This window comes from Oryctolagus cuniculus, chromosome 20, assembly GCF_051225735.1.
Source record: "Oryctolagus cuniculus isolate XC-2025 breed Fujian yellow rabbit chromosome 20, ASM5122573v1, whole genome shotgun sequence".
Taxonomy (NCBI): Eukaryota; Metazoa; Chordata; class Mammalia; order Lagomorpha; family Leporidae; genus Oryctolagus; species Oryctolagus cuniculus.
The window spans coordinates 55,467,459-55,490,377 of NC_142886.1; the positions used below are offsets into that span (position 1 = coordinate 55,467,459).

The following is a 22,919-nucleotide window of genomic DNA, read 5'->3' on the forward strand; positions in this document are numbered from 1 at the left end:
CAAACACCTCTGCAGTCCCATGTTCAATTAAAGCAGCGTCGTTCTCAAGAGGTCACACATATAATCCAGTGAAATTAGCCTTGAGGAAGGATGGATAATGGACAAATGGACAGAGTTATATTTTAACATGAAGTTTATAAGGCAGTAAAGAGGAAGAAATTCTGATGTCTTGGATAACTTGGATAATGCTGAGAATAATGCCTAAGGATAATGTGTCAGTAAATGTACAGTATACCATCTAGTCCAAGAAGACAGATAATATGCGATGCTAGTTACATGGGATAAAAGGATGAACTCACGGTGACATACAATTGTGAAGACCAAAGTCTGAGTGTGGGGGTAACAGAGGAGACAGTGGAGCAAGGTCAGAGTTTCAGTTCCACAGGATCCACACACTGAGGGATCTACTGTACAGCATGGTGACAGAGGTTAAGAGAATATTGTGTCTACAGAATTCCAACACAGGAAACTGACATTCGACCATGGGAACATGTGGATTTGTGATGAGCATGTCAATAAGAATGACTTCATAATTCCATCAATTTGATACAGTCATTTTTGAACACATATCATTTATCTCATGTCTATGTTCAGTTATTATTTATCAAACATTTATGAAAAGGAAATGACAAAAATGGCCAACTGCAGATTAAGTTCTCTGAATACTGGTGTTGTGTTTGCCAATGTTTTATGCAGATGATAAATAAATGCCAGTTCATTCAAGGATTGGCAGGTGGAACCCAGGAGCAGGGAACTGCAATAGCGTTCGAACGTTTTTCATGGAGACTCCTAACTCATCCATCATCTGCAGTCTTCAGAATGCATTTTCACTTCCAAGTATAGAAATAGTGTAAATGTGCTCTGTCCAGAACTCTGATATGCAGCCTGGATGTCTCCCTCCCTAAATAGATGAAAGACGACAAATGGATTGATGACCCCAGTCACCATAGACATGGAGTAAAGAGCAGGGACTCAGGACACATTGTCGCTGGGACTGGCTCTTTCTGCAGCTGTGATTCAGCCTCAGGACACTGGGCATCATGCTGGAGCCACAGACACAGCTCCCCGTGATGATGTGGACTCCAGCCCCAGAGTGCACAGCCACTGTGCGTCCCACTTTCTGCTCTCCCTGAACCACAGCAGGTGCAGGGGGTCCCATGACACTGGAGCAGAACAAGATCAGCTGGAAGTGCACACCCAACACTTTCCGTTCAGTGATGACCTTGACTGCTGATGTCCAGTGCATTTCCCTCCTGAGTTCAGTCAGGGAGCCACCCAGGAGGGTCCCAGGACCTAGAGGATGAAGAAGTCCCTGTAGGCTTCCCAGGTGCCTGCAGATGCTCAGCCTGAGACACAGCTGAGCTGCAGTACATCCCTGAGTGCTGTGACATTCACACAGGGACCACAGACTGTTCCAGGATTAAAGGGGAAATGCAGGTCGGGTTAAAGTCTGCAGAAAGTGAGTGTGGATCACCCACATGTAAAGTCAAAGGTTGGTTCAGTGCACACTTGCTGGTTGTGGCAGGAGAGGGATGAGTGGAATAGTTGCTGTTTAACAGATCAACGGCCCTGTCTCAGCTGTCCCTGGTTATACAGGGAAAACTGAAACTGTCCAAAGCTTTCAGTGCCCTGAGGGTGCTGTCCTGAGTCAGGTTGGAAGAGACTCAATAGTGTCCTCAATATTCCCACATCTCTGACCCTGGTGAGCACAGTCGCTGTCCATGAACCAAATTGTTCAATTAGGACTTCTTCCTTTTACATCAAACTTTCACTCCGTCATTGAAGTTGGGAGGGACAGAATCAAAAAGAACAATTCTTCCCTCAAAACTATTACAGGAGAGCAAACCCCAATTCCCTGACAGGAAACCAGGGCTTCATCTCCCTCTGCGCCTGTGCAGGACATGAATCTGGGCTCAGTGCGTCTTGCGCGCTCCCTGGTGGAGCCGCGCTCCCCTGCAGGGAGGTTTGTGTCTGGGCTCAGCCTGAGGGCCCCTCACTGTGTCTCTGGCACAGAAATAGGTGCCTGTGTCTGAAGGTGTCAGACCGGTGATTTTCAGAGTCACGGTGGTCGAGGTTTTGGAGATGGTAAATCGGCCTTTTGCCCAGCTCCCGTAGTATGTGCTACCACCAGTACTAATGGCTCCGATCCATTCCAGCCCCTCCCCTGGAGCCTGGCGGACCCAGATCATTGCATAGCTACTGAGGGAGAATCCAGAGACTGTGCAGGTTAGTGTCAGGGTTCCTCCAGGCTTGAGCAGGTCTCCCCCGGACTCCTCCAGCGACTGACACTGGACACCTGCAAACACAGACGACATGGTCAGGAAGCTGTCACTCACATTCTCTGTGTCTCTCACTCACGTCCTCTCCCAGACTCAGTACCCCGCGTTCTCCATCATTACCTTTGAGCACAGCGACCAGGAGAAGCCAGCGCAGCCCAGTCTCCATGGTGAGCGTCTGTGTTGAGTGCGATCAATGAGTGGACACCTGGGAGTCCTGGGGCTGGAGCTCCTGTGCCAGAGCTGCAGGGTGAGGGCTGGGCTGGTTTTCATGGGCAGAGGGAGGCCCTATCTGCATGTGCTGCCCCTATATAGCAGGCATGGGGTCAGACGCCTCAGACAGGACAGGGCCCAGGGCAGATGAGGTGACCTGGGTGTGTAGGGTGATGCCTATGATTGGATTAAGATCATGTGAATTTTTATGTTATCATTATTTTAAAAAGTTGAAGGCAAACACCTTGTTTCATTTTAATATGTGTGTACCCTTCATATCCAGTGTTAGCAATATCATGTTCCTCATTTATTTAAATAACCATTAATTCCTTATCATCTATATGAAAGACATTTGGACAGTGATAGAGAGAGAAGGGGTGAGAGATACAGAAATGTAGAGATAGAAAAGGTGACAATGGGAGATTTCTGCCTTTGGGTTGACAGCCCCAGACATCCCAAATGCCTATGACATCTAGGAGTTAGTCTTTCTGAACCCTGGAGCAAGGAACTGTGTCTGTAATTCCAGCGTTGGTGGTAGGGGCTCCTTTGCTTGTAGCGTCATCTACAGTTTCCCATGATGCATTATGAGGGGAAAGTGTGGGAAGCCGTGAGGCTGGGCTCAGTCAGTTCTGTGATGGGAACACGGGTGTCCCTAGAGGGACTTAGGCAATTTTCTCCTAATGCCTGCTGCCCACTTTTAAACAGATGAAGGACTGCAAGAGGATTTTTTAAGGTTAACTATGTTTTGTTTCCTTATTCATCCATTGCCTTAAAGTTTAAAAACTGTTTAAACTGTTTAAAACTGTTCCTGAACACAGAACACTGTACATGGTAGTGGGGTTTGTGTGCTATTGAAATGTGCATGGTAGAAATGGGCACAGATCAACTCATTATAATTCACATTTCCACCTCCTTTACCATCACTCTGTTGGGAGGCCTGGAGACCTCAATTCTAGTTATTCGTGGAACATGCTGTTTGTTGCGGTGAACTGAGTCAGCGCACTGTGGTGTGGGCAGAATTATTCCTGCCTTTGGTGGTGTTTTCTGCCCTGGTATCAGCTGCCCTGTGTTCCCCCCTCTTCCCTGTGTCTAGTAATCATGACTCTGAGTTGAGATCAAGCACTGGGTAGAAGTCACTGTGTCACAATTCATCCGCAGTCCTGGGTTCAGCTTGCAGCATTGTTCCCAATAGTTCAGTCAAAAAAGATCAAGTGTGCATAACAGTGAATGGATTCTTTCACATTTGGGCATAGAATATTATTCAGTATTAAGAAGGAGATTGTTCTGTCATTATGAAACGTGGGTCAGCCTGGAGTATACATACTAAAAGAAATGATCCAGGTACATGTGGACACATAGTATGTGACATTAGTTATATATGCAGCCCACAAGCTTGAACTCACAGAGGTAGGCAGTGCAATGGTGATCACTGTCTACCATGACCCAAGTGTTTGTCCCCTTCCAACCCTGCGGGAAACTGTGGGAAGTTCCAGGCTCTTGGATTCATGCTGAGCCCTCTCAGCCTTTGCAGCCATTCACCAAGTGAACCAGTGGAAGGAATTCTCCCTCCATCTGTTGGTCCCTTCCTCTCTTGCTATAACACTGTCATTCACATTTTTTGTAGGGTCAGCAGCAACACGGAAAGCCCAAAACCATTTTTGGAGGCACAGTGATTTCCTTCTTAACTGAATTGCCTGGGCTCTGGGTCTTGGGAGCCTGATGGGAGGATGAGGACCAGTAAAATGGAAACAGAAAGGGAAATGTCCCTTAAAGAATAAGGGCAGAAGAGGTGTCTGGCTAGTGTTCACTTGGATTCTGAGCTTAGGTGAAGTCCATGAGCCAGAAACCCATGCCTACTGGGATAGAGTGTGCATGAATATAACTGTGTTTTGAGAATACAGGCTTTATATGGAGACACATCTCAAAGCATCCATGACAAAAGAGTATAAATGGTTTCTAATATGAAGAGGCCTCCATTCCTTTCTGATGTCAGGCCAGGTTGTGGCATTCAAGCCCCAGCACCTATGGGTGTCTCCTGGGCCTTGATCATTTTCCTTCTATTTAGTAGGGGTTTCTGTGCCAACCATGTCCAGTTAGGTGCCTACTGGTACCAGGGAGTCTTTCTAACCCAGCGCAGTGTAAATCCAGCATCTGTTCGAATTTTGACTGAAGCAGCTTCTGCTTCTCACACAGTCTCCTTCACAGACTGCATGAGGCTCTGAGCTTTGTGAACCAGCATGTCTGTGGCCTGCTCAGACTCCTGGTCGCTGATGGGATTCTGGCACAGCATGGTAGCCTTCACTGTGGACAGGATTTTGAGCTGGGTGCTTATAGTTGGGATTCGTTCACACACTTGTAAGAGGTTGGTTCTAATCTGCTTATCTGTGCACTGCTTGGCAACCTCCTTGGCCAACCGAGTCACCTCATCCGAGGCCTTGGCGATGTCCTTGGCACACTGAATGAGTGCCCGCTTGGTACCACTGCCTCCTCTCACAAGCCGAGACATCTCGGCCATCAGCAGAGCCATGCGTTTGGCTGCTGCAATGATGTCATTGCCCTTGCTGGACCATTTGCGAGCTTCATCATGGAGCTGCCTGGCAGCCATCATCATTGGCTGGTTAATCACCTCCCCGGCTTTCTGCGACGGCTAAAATGAAATAGATACTTAAAATAACTTGAAGATTAATTATACATATGATTAGGAGCCTATTTCCTAATGTTGAAAGATCTCAATCCACTGATCCAAAGGGAAGAAATCAATTGTTTAAATGCAGTGATGATAAGGTGGAGACAGGAGCAGCACTGGAGTGAGCCTGAGGGATTCCTGCCTCCCGTGTCAGGATGCTGAGTGCTGTGTCCTAGTTTGGTTCCAGTTTTTAGTCCTGTTTAAGCCCCTCTGGGAGGCCATTGTGAAGTTCCAAGTAGTCCCACATGGGAGCCCTGGACAGAATTCCAAGCACCTGGCTGTCATCTGACCTAGCTGAAGCTTTTGTAGCCACTGGGGAAGTGACCCAGGAGTTAGAAGATCACTGTCAGTCTCAGTCTCTTTGTGGTTTTGGACAAATACATACAGACAAATTTTTAAATGAAATGATAAATTTTTTTGACAGGCAGAGTAGACAGTGAGAGAGACAGAGAGACAGAGAGACAGAGAGAAAGGTCTTCCTTTACCATTGGTTCACCCTCCAATGGCCGCTGCAGCTGGCGCACCACACTGATCCGAAGGCAGGACCCAGGCACTTCTCCTGGTCTCCCATGTGGGCACAGGGCTATCCTCCACTGCACTCCCTGGCCACAGCAAAGAGCTGGCCTGGAATAGGGGCAACCAGGACAGAATCTAGCACCCCAGCTGGGACTAGAACACAGGGTGCAGGCGCCGCAGGTGGAGGATTAGCCTAATGAGCCGTGGTGCCAGCCAATAAAATAATAAATTTTAAATTTATTGTACACCTATAAATTTTAAAAGAAGATATAAAGGCAAGCATATAAAATGCTACAAATCTGGGACCATCGTGTATGTCCATTTTGGAAGCACAATGAGACATCCCATCGCTCCTGTTAGAATGGCTATTACTAGACATACCAGAGCTGACATGTTTTATGGAGGTAGAGAGAGATGGTAGCCCTGGTACAAGTCTGTGTCAGGTTAATTAGTAAAACCATATGGAAAAGCATCCAAAACTAGAAATAGAATTATTACATGATGTTCAAGCACCATTGCATGGTACAATGAATATGAAATCCCAGGGAGGTGTCCACGGGATCCGCAGTCACTGTGCCAAACACCTCTGCAGTTCCTTGTTCATTTAAAAGAGTTCACACATGTGATCCAGTGACATCTCATGAAAGTAAGAATGGAAAATGAAAGAAATGGGCTAAGTTACATTTTAAAAGGAAGTTTATAAGCGGTAGAGTAAGAAATTCTGTAATTTTGGACAACTTTAATGACCCTGGAGAATAATGTGCCTAGGATAATATGTCAGTAAAAGTACACTCTGCTAACCATCCAGGCCAGTAAGACACATAATATGTGATGCTACCTACATGGGATAAAGGATGAACAGTGGCCAGTCATGAAGATTCAGATCTCTGAATACTGATGTTTTGTTTGCCAATGTTTTATGGAGATGATAAATGAAGGCAGTGCACTCAGGCTTGGCAGCTGGAACCCAGGAGATTGGAACAGAATCAGTGTTCCCACCTTGGTGATGGGGCCTCATAACAGATCCATCATCTACTGTCTTCCAGGGTGCATTGTCAGTTTCAAGTGTGGGAAATGTGTAAATGGGCTCTGTCCAGGACTCTGATATGCAGCCTGGGTGTCTCCCATCTAAAACTGATCTAACTCCAAATGGATTGATGACCCCAGTCAGTATAGACATGGAGTGAAGAGCAGGGACTCTGGACACATGGTCGCTGGGACTGGCTCTTCCTGCAGCTGTGATTCAGCCTCAGGACACTGGGCATCATGCTGGACCCACAGACACAGCTCCCCATGATGTGAACTCCAGCCCCAGAGTGCACAGCCACTGTGTGTCCCACTTTCTGCTCTCCCTCAACCACAGCAGGTGCAGGGTTCCCACGACACTGGAGCAGAACCAGATCAGCTGGAAGGGCACACCCAACAATTTCCATTCAGTGATGACCTTGACTGAGATGTCCAGTGCATTTCCCTCCTGAGTTCAGTCAGGGAGCCCCCCAGGAGGGTCGTAGGACCTAGAGGATGACGAAGTCCCTGTAGGCTTCCCAGGTGCCTGCAGAAGCTCAGCCTGAGACACAGCTGAGCTGCAAGTACATTCCTGAGTGCTGTGATGTTCACACAGGGACCACAGACTGTTCCAGGATTAAAGGGGAAATGCAGGTCGGGTTAAAGTCTGCAGAAAGTGAGTGTGGATCACCCACATGTAAAGAAAATGTTGGTTCGGTGCACACTTGCTGGTTGTGGCAGGAGAGGGATGAGTGGAATAGTTGCGGTTTAACAGATCAACGACCCTGTCTCGGCTGTCCCTGGATATACAGGGAAAACTGAAACTGTCCAAAGCTTTCAGTACCCTGAGGGTGCTGTCCTGAGTCAGGTTGGAAGAGACTCAATAGTGTCCTCAATATCCCCACATCTCTGACCCTGGGGAGCACAGTCGCTGTCCATGAACCAAATTGTTCAATTAGGACTTCTTCCTTTTACACCAAACTTTCAATCCGTCATTGAAGTTGGGAGAGACAGAGTCAAAAAGTAGAATTCTTCCCTCAAAACTGTTACAGGAGAGGAAACCCCAAATCTCTGACAGGAAACCAGGGCTTCATCTCCCTCTGCGCCTGCGCATGACCAGAATCTGGGCTACTGCGTTCTGTGAGCCCCCTGGTGGATCCGCGCGCCCCTGCAGGGATGTTTGTGTCTGGGCTCAGCCTGAGGGCCCCTCACTGTGTTTCTTGCACAGAAATAGGTGCCCGTGTCTGAAGATGTCAGACCGGTGATTTTCAGAGTCACCGTGGTCGAGGTTTTGGAGATGGTGAATCGACCATTCACCCAGCTCGCGTAGTATGTGCTACCACTAGCATAAATGATTCTGATGTATTCCAGCCCCTTCCCTGGAGCCTGGCGGACCCATTGCATGTTGTAGCTACTGATGTCGAATCCAGAGGCTGTGCAGGTGAGTGTCAGGGATTCGTCAGGCTTTACCTGGCGACCCCCGGACTCCTCCAGCGACTGACACTGGGCACCTGCAAACACAGACGACATGGTCAGGACTCTCTCACTCTCTGTGTCTCACACTCACGTCCTCTCCCAGACTCAGTGCCCCACGTTCTCCATCATTACCTTTGAGCACAGCGACCAGGAGAAGCCAGCGCAGCCCAGTCTCCATGGTGAGCGCCTGTGTTGAGTGCGATCACTGAGTGGACACCTGGGAGTCCTGGGGCTGGAGCTCCTGTGCCAGAGCTGCAGGGTGAGGGCTGGGCTGGTTTTCATGGGCAGAAGGAGGCCCTATCTGCATGTGCTGCCCCTATATAGCAGTCATGGGGTCAGATGCCTCAGACAGGACAGGGCCCAGGGCAGACGTGGTGACTTGGGTGTGTAGGGTGATGGCTATGATTGGATTCAGATCATACGAATTTTTGTGTTACCATATTTTTAAAAAGGTGAAGGCAAATACCTTGTTTCATTTTAATATGTGTGTACCCTTCATATCCAGTGTTAGCAATATCATGTCCCTCATTTATTTAAATACCCATTATTTCCTTTTCATTTATATGAAAGATATTGGGACAGAGATAGAGAGAGAAGGGTTGAGAGATACAGAAAGGTAGAGATGGACAGAAAAGGTGACAATGGGAGATTTCTGCCTTTGGGTTGACAGCCCAGACATCCCAAATGCCTATGACCCCTAGGAGTTAGTCTTTCTGAACATTGGAGCAAGAAACCGTGTCTGTAATTCCATCATCGGTGGTAGGGGCTCCTTTGCTTGTAGCGTCATCTACAGTTTCCCATGATGCATTATGAGGGGAAAGTGTGGGAAGCCGTGAGGCTGGACTCAGTCAGTTCTCTGATGGGAACACGGGTGTCCCTAGTGGGGACTTAGCCAATTTTGTCCTAATGCCTGTCACCCACTTTTAAACAGATAAAGGACTGCAAGTGCATTTTTTAAGGTTAACTATGTTTTGTTTCCATATTCATCCATTGCCTTAAAGTTTAAAAATTATTTAAACTGTTTAAAAAAGTTCCTGAACACAGAACTCTGTACATGGTAGTGGGGTTTGTGTGCTCCTGGAATGTGCATGGTAGAAATGGGCACAGATCAACTCATTATAATTCACATTTCCACCTCCTAAGGAATAAATTCCTTAAATGCAGTGATGATAAGGTGGAGACAGGAGCAGCACTGGAGTGAGCCTGAGGGATTCCTGCCTCCCGTGTCAGGATGCTTAGTGCTGTTCCTAGTTTGGTTCCAGTGTCAGATTCCTGCCTAATCCCCTCTGGGAGGCCATTGTGAAGTTCCAAGTAGTCCCACGTGGGAGCCCTGGACAGAATTCCAAGCACCTGGCTGTCACGTGACCTAGCTGAAGCTTTTGTAGCCATCTGGGAAGTGACCCAGAGTTAGAAGTTCACTGTCAGTCTCAGTCTCACTGTGGTTTTGGACAAATACATACAGACAAGGTATTTATAAAATGATAAATTTTAAAATTTATATCATATCTATAAAATTTAAAAAGAAATATAAAGGCAAACATATACAATGCACAGGTGCCTGGGGGACATGGAATGGCGTCGTCTCTGGGGAGTACATCCAGTGATGACTCCACGCCATGAGTGGATTCAATGTCAGGGCCTCATGGAGGAAGCTGAGGTCTCCAGTGCCCCTAACAGGTCCACACCGAATGCTGTGAGCAGCCTGCTGGGGGTAGATGTGGTTTGTCCTCACAGCATCTGTGCTGAGCATGGCCCCAACGTAACAGCACTGACAAGGGGTACACGGTCTGGATTTTTACATGAAAAGTATGGAATAACCAGACTCTGATGTCAGATGCAAAGTCCTTGTAAAACTACTGAAGGAAACATAGGGCAAAATCTCCCTGATGTTGGTCCGGCCATGATTTCCCTTTCAGATCTTCAAAATTCAAGAGACCTAAGAAAATATTTTCAGATGATGCTGCATAACTACAGAGCTTCTGCATTACAGACTAACTGAGAAGTGAGCAGCCTACACACAGATTGGAAGTGACTATTCTCATATCAAATGTATGATCAATAGCCTGTATCCAAAAGGAATAATAAGGAACTGTGTGTATGAGCCATGTTTAGAACTGGTTCTGAGTCTTCTGCAGTCTCAAAATAACTGTGATGCACAATTGGCTTCTTCATCCTGATCGATAGGTTCTGTGTCATCAGGCCTACAATGGGTATAGAAGCAAACCTCTCTGATTGTGTGTGGCTCAGTGTTGCTATGGATTCATTCTGGTGGGGGCAAGAGGCGCGGAGTCACCACACAGACCCCGGGAGTTGGGTGAAAGCATGCCAGAGGCAAGCAGCCCGCAGACTCATTTGTTTCAGTAGGTACAGCAGCTTATATAGCTAAGGCAGCCAATCTGGTCAAGGGGCAGTTTATGCCTAACCAATCACAGCCTGTTGCCAGGCAGTATCTGAAGCCATCCAATCACACCCTGTTGCCAGGCAGGGTCCATTCCCAAGTGGCATTAATGCCATGCCTGAGTAACTGATGCTTGCTACCCAGCAGCCATCTAGGCATGGCCTTCTCATTCCACCACAGCTCAGTGTGTCCCAAAGGCGTTGTGTTTTAGGTGTGCTCCCAGGGAGACCATGGGAGAAAAGATGGGAGTTCTGGGAGTGAGGTCTAGTGGGATTTGTTCATTCCTGGGGAATCTGCTGTTGGAGCTACCACGGTAGATCTCCTGGGTCCCCAGCTTCAGCACAGAGCACAGTGCTACTAGAGTCATCCCTGGTCTCGTCTGACGTCCTGTGTGGGGATGGGGTCCCTCCCATCCATGTTCACAAAATTAGCCTGAAGACTGCCATGATGTTCACAATATTATCATGCCTGATGGCACAACATTCTGCAGTCACTATGGCAAAAACTTCTGTAGTCCCATGTTCAATTAAAGCAGCATCATTCTCAAGAGTTCACACATATAATCCAGGAAAATTTGCATTTAAGAAGGAATGGATAATGGGACAAATGGACAGAGTTATATTTTAACAGGAAGTTTATAAGGCAGTAAAGAGGAAGAAATTCTGATATCTTGGATAACATGGATGATCCTGGAGAATAATATCCAAGGATAATATGTCAGGGTAATTACACTCTGCTAAAGAATCCTGGCCGAGAAGCCAAATAATATGTGATGCTACATACATGGGATAAAAAGGATGAACTAACAAGCCAGAAATTCAATGGTGAAGACCAATGTCTGTGCTTGGGAGGGACAGAGGAGACGATAGAGCAAGGTCAGAGTTTCAGTCACACAGGATCCACACGTTGAGGGGTCTACTGTGCAGCATGGTAACAGCAGTTAAGAGAATATAGTGTCTGCAGAATTCCAAGACATTAGACAAATGACAGTCTACCATGAAAAACATGGGTTTTGTGATAAACATGTCAGTAAGTCTTACTTCATTATTCCACCCAGTATACACTCATTTATTCAACACATATCATTATACCTCATAAGTCTATATTAAATATTATTTATCAAACATTTATGAATATGAAATGGCCAAAATGGGAAATCATGAAGATTCAGATCTCTGAATACTGGTGTTGTGTTTGCCAATGTTTTATGGAGTTGTCAAATAAAGGCAGTGCATTCAGCCTTGGCAGAAGGAACCCAGGAGCATGGAACTGCGTCAGTGTTCCCACCTTGGTGATGAGGCCACATAACACATCCATCATCTACTCTCTTCCAGGGTGCATTGTCAGCACAATTATTGGAAAGTGTGTAAATGGGCTCCGTCCAGCACTGTGATATGCAGCATGGATGTCTCCCTCTCTAAAAAGATGAAAGACTCCAAATGGATTGATGACCCCAGTCAGCGTAGACATGGAGTGAAGAGCAGGGACTCTGGACACATGGTCTCTGGGACTGGCTCTTCCTGCAGATGTGATTCAGCCTCAGGACACTGGGCATCATGCTGGACCCACAGACACAGCTCCCCGTGATGATGTGGACTCCAGCCCCAGAGTGCACAGCCACTGTGTGTCCCACTTTCTGCTCTCCCTCAACCACAGCAGGTGCAGGTGTCCCATGGCACTGGAGCAGAACCAGATCAGCTGGAAGGGCACACCCAACACTTTCCATTCAGCGATTACCTTGACTACTGATGTCCAGTGAATTTCCCTCCTGAGATCAGTCAGGGAGCCACCCAGGAGGGTCCCAGGACCTAGAGGATGAGGAAGTCCCTGTAGGCTTCCCAGGTGCCTGCAGAAGCTCAGCCTGAGACACAGCTGAGCTGCAGTACATTCCTGAGTGCTGTGTCGTTCACACAGGGACCACAGACTGTTCCAGGATTAAAGGGGAAATGCAGGTCGGGTTAAAGTCTATAGAAAGTTTGTGTGGATCACCCACATGTAAAGTCAAAGGTTGGTTCAGTGCACACTTGCTGGTTGTGGCAGGAGAGGGATGAGTGGAATAGTTGCTGTTTAACAGATCAACGACCCTGTCTCGGCTGTCCCTGGTTATACAGGGAAAACTGAAACTGTCCAAAGCTTTCAGTGCCCTGAGGGTGCTGTCCTGTGTCAGGTTGGAAGAGACTCAATAGTGTCCTCAATATTCCCACATCTCTGACCCTGGTGAGCACAGTCGCTGTCCATGAACCAAATTGTTCATTTAGGACTTCTTCCTTTTACATCAAACTTTCTCCCCGTCATTGAAGTTGGGAGGGACAGAATCAAAAAGTAGAATTCTTCCCTCAAAACTGTTACAGGAGAGGAAACCCCAGTTCCCTGACAGGAAACCAGGGCTTCATCTCCCTCTGCGCCTGTGCAGGACCAGAATCTGGGCTCAGTGATCTTAAGCGCCCCCTGTTGGAGCCGTGCTCCCCTGCAGGGAGGTTTGTGTCTGGGCTCAGTGTGAGGGCCCCTCACTGTGTCTCTGGCACAGAAATAGGTGGCCGTGTCCGCCGCTGTCAGACTGGTCATTTTCAGAATCACCGTGGTCAAGGTTTTGGAGATGGTGAATCGACCATTCACCCAGCTCGCGTAGTATGTGCTACCACCATATCTAATGTATCCGATGTATTCCAGCCCCTTCCCTGGAGCCTGGCGGACCCATTGCATGTTGTAGCTACTGATGTCGAATCCAGAGGCTGTGCATGTGAGTGTCAGATTTCCTCCAGGCGTGACCAGGCCTTCCCCGGACTCCTTCAGCTGCTCCTGACACTGGACACCTGCAAACACAGACGACATGGTCAGGACACTGTCACTCACACTCTCTGTGTCTCTCACTCACGTCCTCTCCCAGACTCAGTGCCCCGCATTCTCCATCATTACCTTTGAGCACAGCGACCAGGAGAAGCCAGCGCAGCCCAGTCTCCATGGTGAGCGCCTGTGTTGAGTGTGATCACTGAGTGGACACCTGGGAGTCCTGGGGCTGGAGCTCCTGTGCCAGAGCTGCAGGGTGAGGGCTGGGCTGGTTTTCATGGGCAGAGGGAGGCCCTATTTACATGTGCTGCCCCTATATAGCAGGCATTGGGTCAGACGCCTCACACAGGACAGGGCCCAGTGCAGACGTGGGTGACCTGTGTGTGTAGGGTGATGGCTATGATAGGATTCAGAGTGTATGAATTTTTATTTTTTCCTTGTTGTTTTAACAGTTGAAGGCAATGACTTCATTTTATTCTAATATGTGTGCGCCCTTAATATCCAGTGTTATCAATATCATGTCCTTCATTTTAAAGTAACCTTCGGTTCATTTTTAACTATTCTCATGACATTGGAACAGTGACAGAGAGAGAATGGATGAGAGATACAGAAATGTAGAGATGGACAGTGAGTTGACAATGGGAGGTTTCTGCCTTTGGACTGACAGCTCCACAATAACAAATGCCTACAACATCTAGTAGTTGGTCTTCCTGAATCCTAGAGCAACAGACTGGATCTGTGTTTCCTCCATCAGTGGTAGGAGCTCATTCGCTTGTAGCATCAGGTACAGTTTCCCATGATGCATTATCATCAAATGGTGGGAAGCCGTGTGGCTGAGCTAAAGCAGCACTCTGATGGGAACATGGGTGTCCTTAGTGGGGACTTAGCCAATTGTGTCCTAATTCCTGCCGCCCACTTTTAGACTGCCAGTGGATTCATTTAAGGTTAATTATTTTTGTTTAGTTTTTTCTTAAAAATGTGGTTTTGTACCATGTGATTTTCCTCATTTTTATAAAGATTTATTTCATTTTTTTAAGTCAGAGATACATAGAGAAAGAAGGAGAGGCACTGAGAGAGAGAGAGAAGTCCTCCATCCACAGGCTCCCTCTCCAAATGGTAATAATGGTCGGAGCTGCACTGATCTGAATCTAGGAGCCAGTTGCCTGCACTGGGTCTCCCATGGATTACGGGAGCTGAAGATGGAAGCCATCTTCTACTGCCTACCCAGGCCACAACGGAGAGCTGGATTGGAAGTGGAACAGCCAGGACTCCAACTGGCGTCCTTATGGGATGCCAGCACTGAAGGCAGAGGCTTTACCCACTATACCACAGCACCGGCCCTGATGATCTTAATTATATATGGAATCCACAATTGTGAGCTCACAGAGGCAGGAAGTACAATGCAGATACTGAGTCTGGGAGTAGAGAAGAAAAGGGACAACATTCCTGCAAGCACAGAGAGTTTTCTGTGACCAGAGAGGCACGTGGAGAGATCTACTGCACAGCATGGGGACAGTAGTTATGAAGCTTTATTGTGTTCTTTCCCATTCCTGCAGGAGTAGGCATTTGTCATTCGATCACAAAGAATGGTGGTGTTGCTAGGGAAGGACTTGTGAGTTCGTCTGACTCTAGAATTCCTGATGAAATAAATCCACATCAACACCTTTCCTTATACCTCACATAGAGATTCAGGTACTATTTGTCAGTTTAACATCTACGAAATCTATTTTGAAGGGACAATTCTCTGTTGACTTGTCTTGTGTCTGTCTGTGGTTTTATTCTAAGAAGAAAATTACGTGGTGTTGCAATCATTCCTGGTACTAATGCAGTCACGAGGGCTGTGAGTTCATTGGCACGTGAGAGGTTATCTGTCGTGCTCGGCTGGCATAACTGCCCCACCACTGCCCTCTGAAATTCCTCCCCTCCCATGTGTGAAGCTAAGTCGTTCATAGATGAGCCCCTGTCTTCACTCAGATCAAGTCCATGGAAACCTCTCTCTGTGCTGTTTACTTTACCCCCCAATCTCCCTGTGTCCAACTGGTTTCACAAGATGTTAGTTCATGGACCACCAAGGCCCACCTGCCAACTCCTTGAAAACACAGCCATCAGAGACCCCAGTCGTGCTTTCCCAGACAAGGTCACCCTCTTCTCACCATGGTGCAGTCCTGCCATTTGTCACCCTGGGGACCCAGCATCTTATACAACTGACAGCCCCTCAGCACCTGGGGGGAGAATCTGTCATGGTGTTTACACAAATGGAATATGTTTCTATCAGTTATAATTTGAGTGAATTCTCTTGGTGGGGTAATTTCTTGTGACTATAGATATCTGACAAATTAAATTTCACATTTTCTAGTGCTGTAGATATGAGGTGTTCTCACAGAACAATGGAATTCACTGTGTCAGATGGTGGATTGTGTCAATGAATTCTCTAGGTGAATGCATGAAAACTGTCCCCAGCTAAATAGAAACACTTTCTGTTTGTCAATCTTCTCTCAGAAAAGGCAGAGATGTGACAACTGTTTTAATTTAGTAGGAATTTTTGTGTCTCTGGATTTAGATGGGAGTCACTCAGAACACACATTGCTGCATGAGGTGAGTGACTGGCTGCAGTTTCTGTAAGACTGTTCATGGCAGATCAATTGCAGTTTAGCAGAAAATATCCTGTAAAACACAGGGGATCGCTGCACTGGGCATTTCTGGCTGCAGGAACTTGGTTTGCCCTGGACGAGTATGAACTTGACAGAAGAGGAGTTATTTTCTCTCTTGGAAAGGATGAAGTACTGATGAGGACAGCCAGGGGGGGCCAGAGAGGGAGGAGCGGGGATTCTGGTCAAATGGTCTGGGGCTGGCTCATCACGCAGCACTGATTCAGCTCACCAGGTGGGTCAGTGTGTGACAGCCCCTGGCAGCCAGATCCCAGGGATGGGGACTCTGGCCCCGGAGTCACGGCCCTGGACTGTCCCCCTCTGTTCACCCTGAGAGCACTGCAGTCAACGGATTCCACCACACTGGAGCAGAAAAAGAACCTGTAAGTCCACACCACACACTTTCCAAACAGATTATTCCTTGAATACAAATGTCCACCTGTGCTTCCCATGAGTTCATGCAATGAGATCATCTGAAATGTTTCAGGAAACTGAATGTGGAATTTCATGGTGTCGGGGAAACTTGAATGCACCTAAAATAATTCATCATGCTGTCATCTCACACCAGTATCCCAAAGAGAGTGAACAGGATGAAACTCTTAAAGGCAAGACTCGAGACTGTAAAGTTCTTGAAGAGGACATAGGACAAAAGCAAGTTCCCATTGGTTTGGGCAATGATAGTTTGATAATCTCCAAAGTACAGGCAACCAAGATACATAGACTTTTAATAATGGATCCAACTACAGATTCTGAGTAACAAAGAGAAAGATTGAAGAACAAGGATATGATCACCGATGGGGAGGAAGTATTTTCAGATGACACCCATGGGGGCCAATGTTGTGGCCCTGCATGTTATGCTGACATCTCTATGCATGCATCACACAGGAGCATGGGTTCAGATTCTGCTTGCTCCACTTCAAATCCAGCTCCCTGCTGGGATCCAGACCTTGGAACTCTGTCATTGATGACTCAAGTGTGTGTCCCCTTCAAGCCATGTGGGAAACTTTAGGAAGTTCCCAGCTCTTTGCATTAGGCTTGTCCAGCACCACCTTTGCTGACATATAGTAAGTGAACTAGTGGATGGGAGCTTCTCTCAAAATCTGTTGGTCTCTTCCTCTCTTGCTATAACACTGACTTTCAAATAAAAAATAGATTTTTTTAAAAATGGAAAGATTAATTATAAATATCATTAGGAGCCTATTTCCTAATGTTGAATGACCACAAACAACTGAATCCCAAGGGAAGAAATCAATTCTTTAAAAGCAGTGATGATAAGGTGGTGACAGGTGCAGCACTGGAGTGAGCCTGTGGGATTGCTGCCTCCCGTGTCAGGATGCTTAGTGCTGTGTCCTAGTTTGGTTCCAGTGTCAGATTCCTGCCTAAGCCCCTCTGGGAGGCCATTGTGAAGTTCCATTACTCACACGTGGATACCTGGACAGAATTCCAAGCACCTGGCTGTCACCTGACCTAGCTGGAGCTTTTGTAGCCATCTGGGAAGTGACCCAGGATTTAGATCACTGTCCGTCTCAGTCTCTCTGTGGTTTTGGACAAATACATACAGACAAGGTATTAATAAAATGATAAAGTTTAAAATTTATATCATATCTATTAATTTAAAAAGAAATATAAAGGCAAACATATAAAATGCACAGGTGCCTGGGAGACGTGGAATGGCATCGTCTCTGGGGAGTGCATCCAGTGACAACTCCACGTCATGAGTGGATTCAATGTCAGGGCCTCATGGAGGAAGCTGAGGTCTCCAGTGCCCTGAACAGGACCACATGGAATGCTGGGAGCAGCCTGCTTGGGGTGGATGTGGTTTGTCCTCACAGCATCAGTGCTGAGCATGGTCCCAATGTGATAGCACTGGTAGGGGGTGCACGGTCTGGAAGTTTACATAAAAAGCATGGAATTAACCAGGATCTGATGTCAGATATAATGTCCTTGTAAAATTACCAAAGGAAACATAGGGCAAAATCTCCCTGATGTTGTTCTCGCCATGATTTCCCTTTCAGAATTCAAAATTCAAGCAACCTAAGAAAACATTCTCAGATGATGCTGCATAACTACAGAGCTTCTGCAGACTGACTGAGAAGTGAGCAGCCTACACACAGATTGGAAGTGACTATTCTCGTATCAAATGTATGATCAATAGCCTGTATCCCAAAGGAATAAAAAGGAACTGTCTGTCTGAGCCGTGTTTAGAACGGGTTCTGAGTCTTCTGCAGTCTCAAAATAACTGTGATGCACAATTGGCTTCTTCATCCTGATCGACAGGTTCTGTGTCATCAGGCCTACAATGGGTATAGAAGCAAACCTCTCTGATATGTGTGTGGCTCAGTGTTGCTATGGTTTTGTTATGAGAGGAGGAGCGTGGTGGGGGCAAGAGGCGCGGGGTCACCACCAGGACCCCAGGAGTTGGGTGAAAGCATGCCAGAGGCGAGCAGCCCGCAGACTCATTTGTTTCAGTAGGTACAGCAGCTTATATAGCCGAGGCAGCCAATCTGGTCTAGGGGCATTTTATGCCTAACCAATCACACCCTGTTGCCAGGCAGGCTCCATTGCCAGGTGGCATTGAAGCCATCCCTGAGTAACTGATGCTCACTTGCTAGCAGCCATCTAGGCATGGCCTTCTCATTCCACCACAGCTCAGTGTGTCCCAAAGTTGTTGTGTTTTAGATGTGCTCCCAGGAAGACCATGGGAGAAAAGATGGGAGTTCTGGGAGTGAGGCCTAGTGGGATTTGTTCATTCCTGGGGAATCTGCTATGGAGGAGATCACAGTAGATCTCCTGGGTCCCCAGCTTCAGCACAGAGCACAGTGCTGCTAGAGTCAGCCCTGGTCTCATCTGAAGTCCTGTGTGGGGATGGGGTCTCTCCCGTCCATGTTCACAATATTAGCCTGAAGACTGCCATGCTCTTCACAATATTATCATGCCTGATGGCACAACATTCTGCAGTCACTATGAAAAACACCACTGCAGTCCCATGTTCAATTAAAGCAGCATCATTCTCAAGAGTTCACACATATAATCCAGGAAAATTTGCATTTAAGAAGGAATAGATAGGCCGGCGCCGCGGCTCAATAGGCTAATCCTCTGCCTAGCGGGGCCGGCACACCGGGTTCTAGTCCCGGTCGGGGCGCCGGATTCTGTCCCGGTTGCCCCTCTTCCAGGCCAGCCCTCTGCTGTGGCCAGGGAGTGCAGTGGAGGATGGCCCAGGTGCTTGGGCCCTGCACCCCATGGGAGACCAGGAAAAGCACCTGGCTCCTGGCTCCTGCCATCGGATCAGCGCGGTGCGCTGGCCGCAGCGCGCCGGCCGTGGCGGCCATTGGAGGGTGAACCAATGGCAAAGGAAGACCTTTCTCTCTGTCTCTCTCTCTCACTGTCCACTCTGCCTGTTAAAAAAAAAAAAAAGAATGAGATTGTTCTGTCATTATGAAACGTGGGTCAGCCTGGAGCATAATATGCTAACAGAAATAACCAGGTAGATGTGGACACAGAGTATGTGACATTAGTTATATATGCAGCCCACAAGCTTGAACTCACAGAGGTAGGCAGTGCAATGGTGATCACTGTCTACCATGACCCAAGTGTTTGTCCCCTTCCAACCCTGCAGGAAACTGGGAGAAGTTCCAGGCTCCTGGCTCATGCTGAGCCATCCCAGCCTTTGCAGCCATTCACGAAGTGAACCAGTGGAAGGAATTCTCCCTCCATCTGTTGGTCTCTTCCTCTCTTGCTATAACTCTGTCATTCACATTTTTTGTAGGGTCAGCAGCAACATGGAAAGCACAAAACCATTTTTGGAGGCACAGTGATTTCCTTCTTAACTGAATTGCCTGGGCTCTGGGTCTTGGGAGCCTGATGGGAGGATGAGGACCAGTAAAATGGAAACAGAAAGGGAAATGTCCCCTAAAGAATAAGGGCAGAAGAGGTGTCTGGCTAGTGTTCACTTAGATTCTGAGCTTAGATGAAGTCCATGGGCCATAAACCCATGCCTACTGGGATAGAGTGTGCATGAATATAACTGTGTTTTGAGAATACAGGCTTTATATGGAGACACATCTCAAAGCATCCATGACAAAAGACTATAAATGGTTTCTAATATGAAGAGGCCTCCATTCCTTTCTGATGTCAGGCCAGGTTGTGGCATTCAAGCCCCAGCACCTATGGGTGTCTCCTGGGCCTTGATCATTTTCCTTCTATTTAGTAGGGGTTTCTGTGCCAACCATGTCCAGTTAGGTGCCTACTGGTACCAGGGAGTCTTTCTAACCCAGCGCAGTGTAAATCCAGCATCTGTTCGAATTTTGACTGAAGCAGCTTCTGCTTCACACAGTCTCCTTCACAGACTGCATGAGGCTCTGAGCATTGTGAACCAGCATGTCTGTGGCCTGCTCAGACTCCTTGAAACTGATGGGAGTCCGGCCCAGCATGGTAGCCTTCACTGTGGACAGGATTTTGAGCTGGGTGCTTATAGTTGGGATTCGTTCACACACCTGTAAGAGGTTGGTTCTAATCTGCTTATCTGTGCACTACTTGGCAACCTCCTTGGCCAACCGAGTCACCTCATCCGAGGCCTTGGCGATGTCCTTGGCACACTGAATGAGTGCCCGCTTGGTACCACTGCCTCCTCTCACAAGCCGAGACATCTCAGCCATCAGCAGAGCCATGTGTTTGGCTGCTGCAATGATGTCACTGCCCTTGTTGGACCATTTGCGAGCTTCATCATGGAGCTGCCTGGCAGCCATCATCATTGGCTGGTTAATCACCTCCCTGGCTTTCTGTGACGGCTAAAATGAAATAGATACTTAAAATAACTTGAAGATTAATTATACATATGATTAGGAGCCTATTTCCTAATGTTGAAAGATCTCAAGCAACTGAATCCCAAGGGAAAAAATCAATTCCTTAAATGCAGTGATGATAAGGTGGAGACAGGAGCAGCACTGGAGTGAGCCTGAGGGATTCCTGCCTCCCGTGTCAGGATGCTGAGTGCTGTGTCCTAGTTTGGATCCAGTTTTTAGTCCTGTTTAAGCCCCTCTGGGAGGCCATTGTGAAATTCCAAGTAGTCCCACGTGGGAGCCCTGGACAGAATTCCAAGCACCTGGCTGTCACCTGACCTAGCTGAAGCTTTGTAGCCATTGGGGAAGTGACCCAGGAGTTAGAAGATCACTGTCAGTCTCAGTCTCTTTGTGGTTTTGGACAAATACATACAGACAAATTTTTAAATGAAATGATAAATTTTTTGACAGGCAGAGTAGACAGTGAGAGAGACAGAGAGACAGAGAGAAAGGTCTTCCTTTACCATTGGTTCACCCTCCAATGGCCGCTGCAGCTGGCGCACCACACTGATCCGAAGGCAGGACCCAGGCACTTCTCCTGGTCTCCCATGTGGGCACAGGGCCATCCTCCACTGCACTCCCTGGCCACAGCAGAGAGCTGGCCTGGAATAGGGGCAACCGGGACAGAATCTAGCACCCCAAACGGGACTAGAACACAGGGTGCAGGTGCTGCTGGTGGAGGATTAGCCTAATGAGCCATGGTGCCAGCCAATAAAATGATAAATTTTAAATTTTATGGTACACCTATAAATTTTAAAAGAAGATGTAAAGGCAAACATATAAAATGCTACAAATCTGGGAACATCATGTATGTCCATGTTAGAAGCACAATGAGACATCGCATCGCTCCTGTTAGAATGGCTATTACCAGACATATCAGAGCTGACATGTTTTATAGGTAGAGAGAGATGATAACCCTGGTACAAATCTGTGTCAGGTTAATTAGTAAAACCATATGGAAAATCATCAAAAACTAGAAATAGAATTATTACATGATCTTCATCACCATTGCATGGTACAATGAATATGAAATCCCAGGGAGGTGTCCACGGGATCCGCAGTCACTGTGGCAAACACCTCTGCAGTTCCTTGTTGATTTAAAAGAGTTCACACATGTGATCCAGTGACATCTCATGGAAGCAAGAATGGAAAATGAAGAAATGGACAAAGTTACATTTTAATAGGAAGTTTACAAGCAGTAGAGTAAGAAATTCTGTAATTTTGGACAACTTTAATGATCCTGGAGAATAATGTGCCTAGGATAATATGTCAGTAAAAGTACACTCTGCTAACCATCCAGGCCAGGAAGACACATAATATGTGATGCTACCTACGTGGGAAAAAAAGCTGAAGGCACAGAGGCAGGAAGTACAGTGGTGAAGACCAAAGTCTGAGCGAGGGAGGAACAGAGGTGATGGTGGAGCAAGGTCAGAGTTTCAGTCCTACAGGATCCACACACGAGGGATGTACTGCACAGCATGGTGACAGAGCTTAAGAGAATATTGTGAGTGGAAAATCCTAAAAGCAGGAGACAGCTGAACTCCACCAAAAACATGTGTTGAGCTATGAACGTGTCAGCAAGTCTGACTTCATAATTCCACTCAATATGCATTCATTTTGTCCACACATATCATTGTACCTCATAGAACTATACTCAATTCTTATTTATAAAACATTCATGAATATGAAATGGCAACGATGGCCAATCATGAAGATTCAGACCTCTGAATAATGGTGTTGTGTTTGCCAATGTTTTATGGAGATGATAAATGAAGGCAGTTTACTCAGGCTTGGCAGCTGGAACGCAGGAGGTTGGAACTGAATCATTGTTCCCACCTTGTTGATCGGGCCTCATAACAGATCCATCATCTACTCTCTTCCAGGGTGCATTGTCAGTTACAAGTGTGGTAAATGTGTAAATGGGCTCTGTCCAAGACTCTGATATGCAGCCTGGGTGTCTCCCATCTAAAACTGATCTAACTCCAAATGCATTGATGACGACAGTCAGCATAGACATGGAGTGAAGAGCAGGGACTCTGGACACATGGTCTAAGACTGGCTCTTCCTGCAGCTGTG

At 47.1% G+C, this 22,919-nt stretch overlaps 4 pseudogenes; all 4 read right to left on the reverse strand.

Annotated features, from left to right (window-relative positions):
• Positions 1-1,913: 1,913 nt before the first annotated feature.
• On the reverse strand, positions 1,914-2,445 carry LOC103346901 (immunoglobulin heavy variable 3-23 pseudogene; annotated as a pseudogene).
• A 1,895-nt stretch (positions 2,446-4,340) lies between these two features.
• On the reverse strand, positions 4,341-8,409 carry LOC138847324 (vinculin pseudogene; annotated as a pseudogene).
• Positions 8,410-11,987: 3,578 nt separating this feature from the next.
• LOC138847325 (immunoglobulin heavy variable 3-23 pseudogene) lies at positions 11,988-13,532 on the reverse strand (annotated as a pseudogene).
• A 6,577-nt stretch (positions 13,533-20,109) lies between these two features.
• LOC138847326 (vinculin pseudogene) lies at positions 20,110-21,732 on the reverse strand (annotated as a pseudogene).
• Between the last annotated feature and the right edge of the window lie 1,187 nt (positions 21,733-22,919).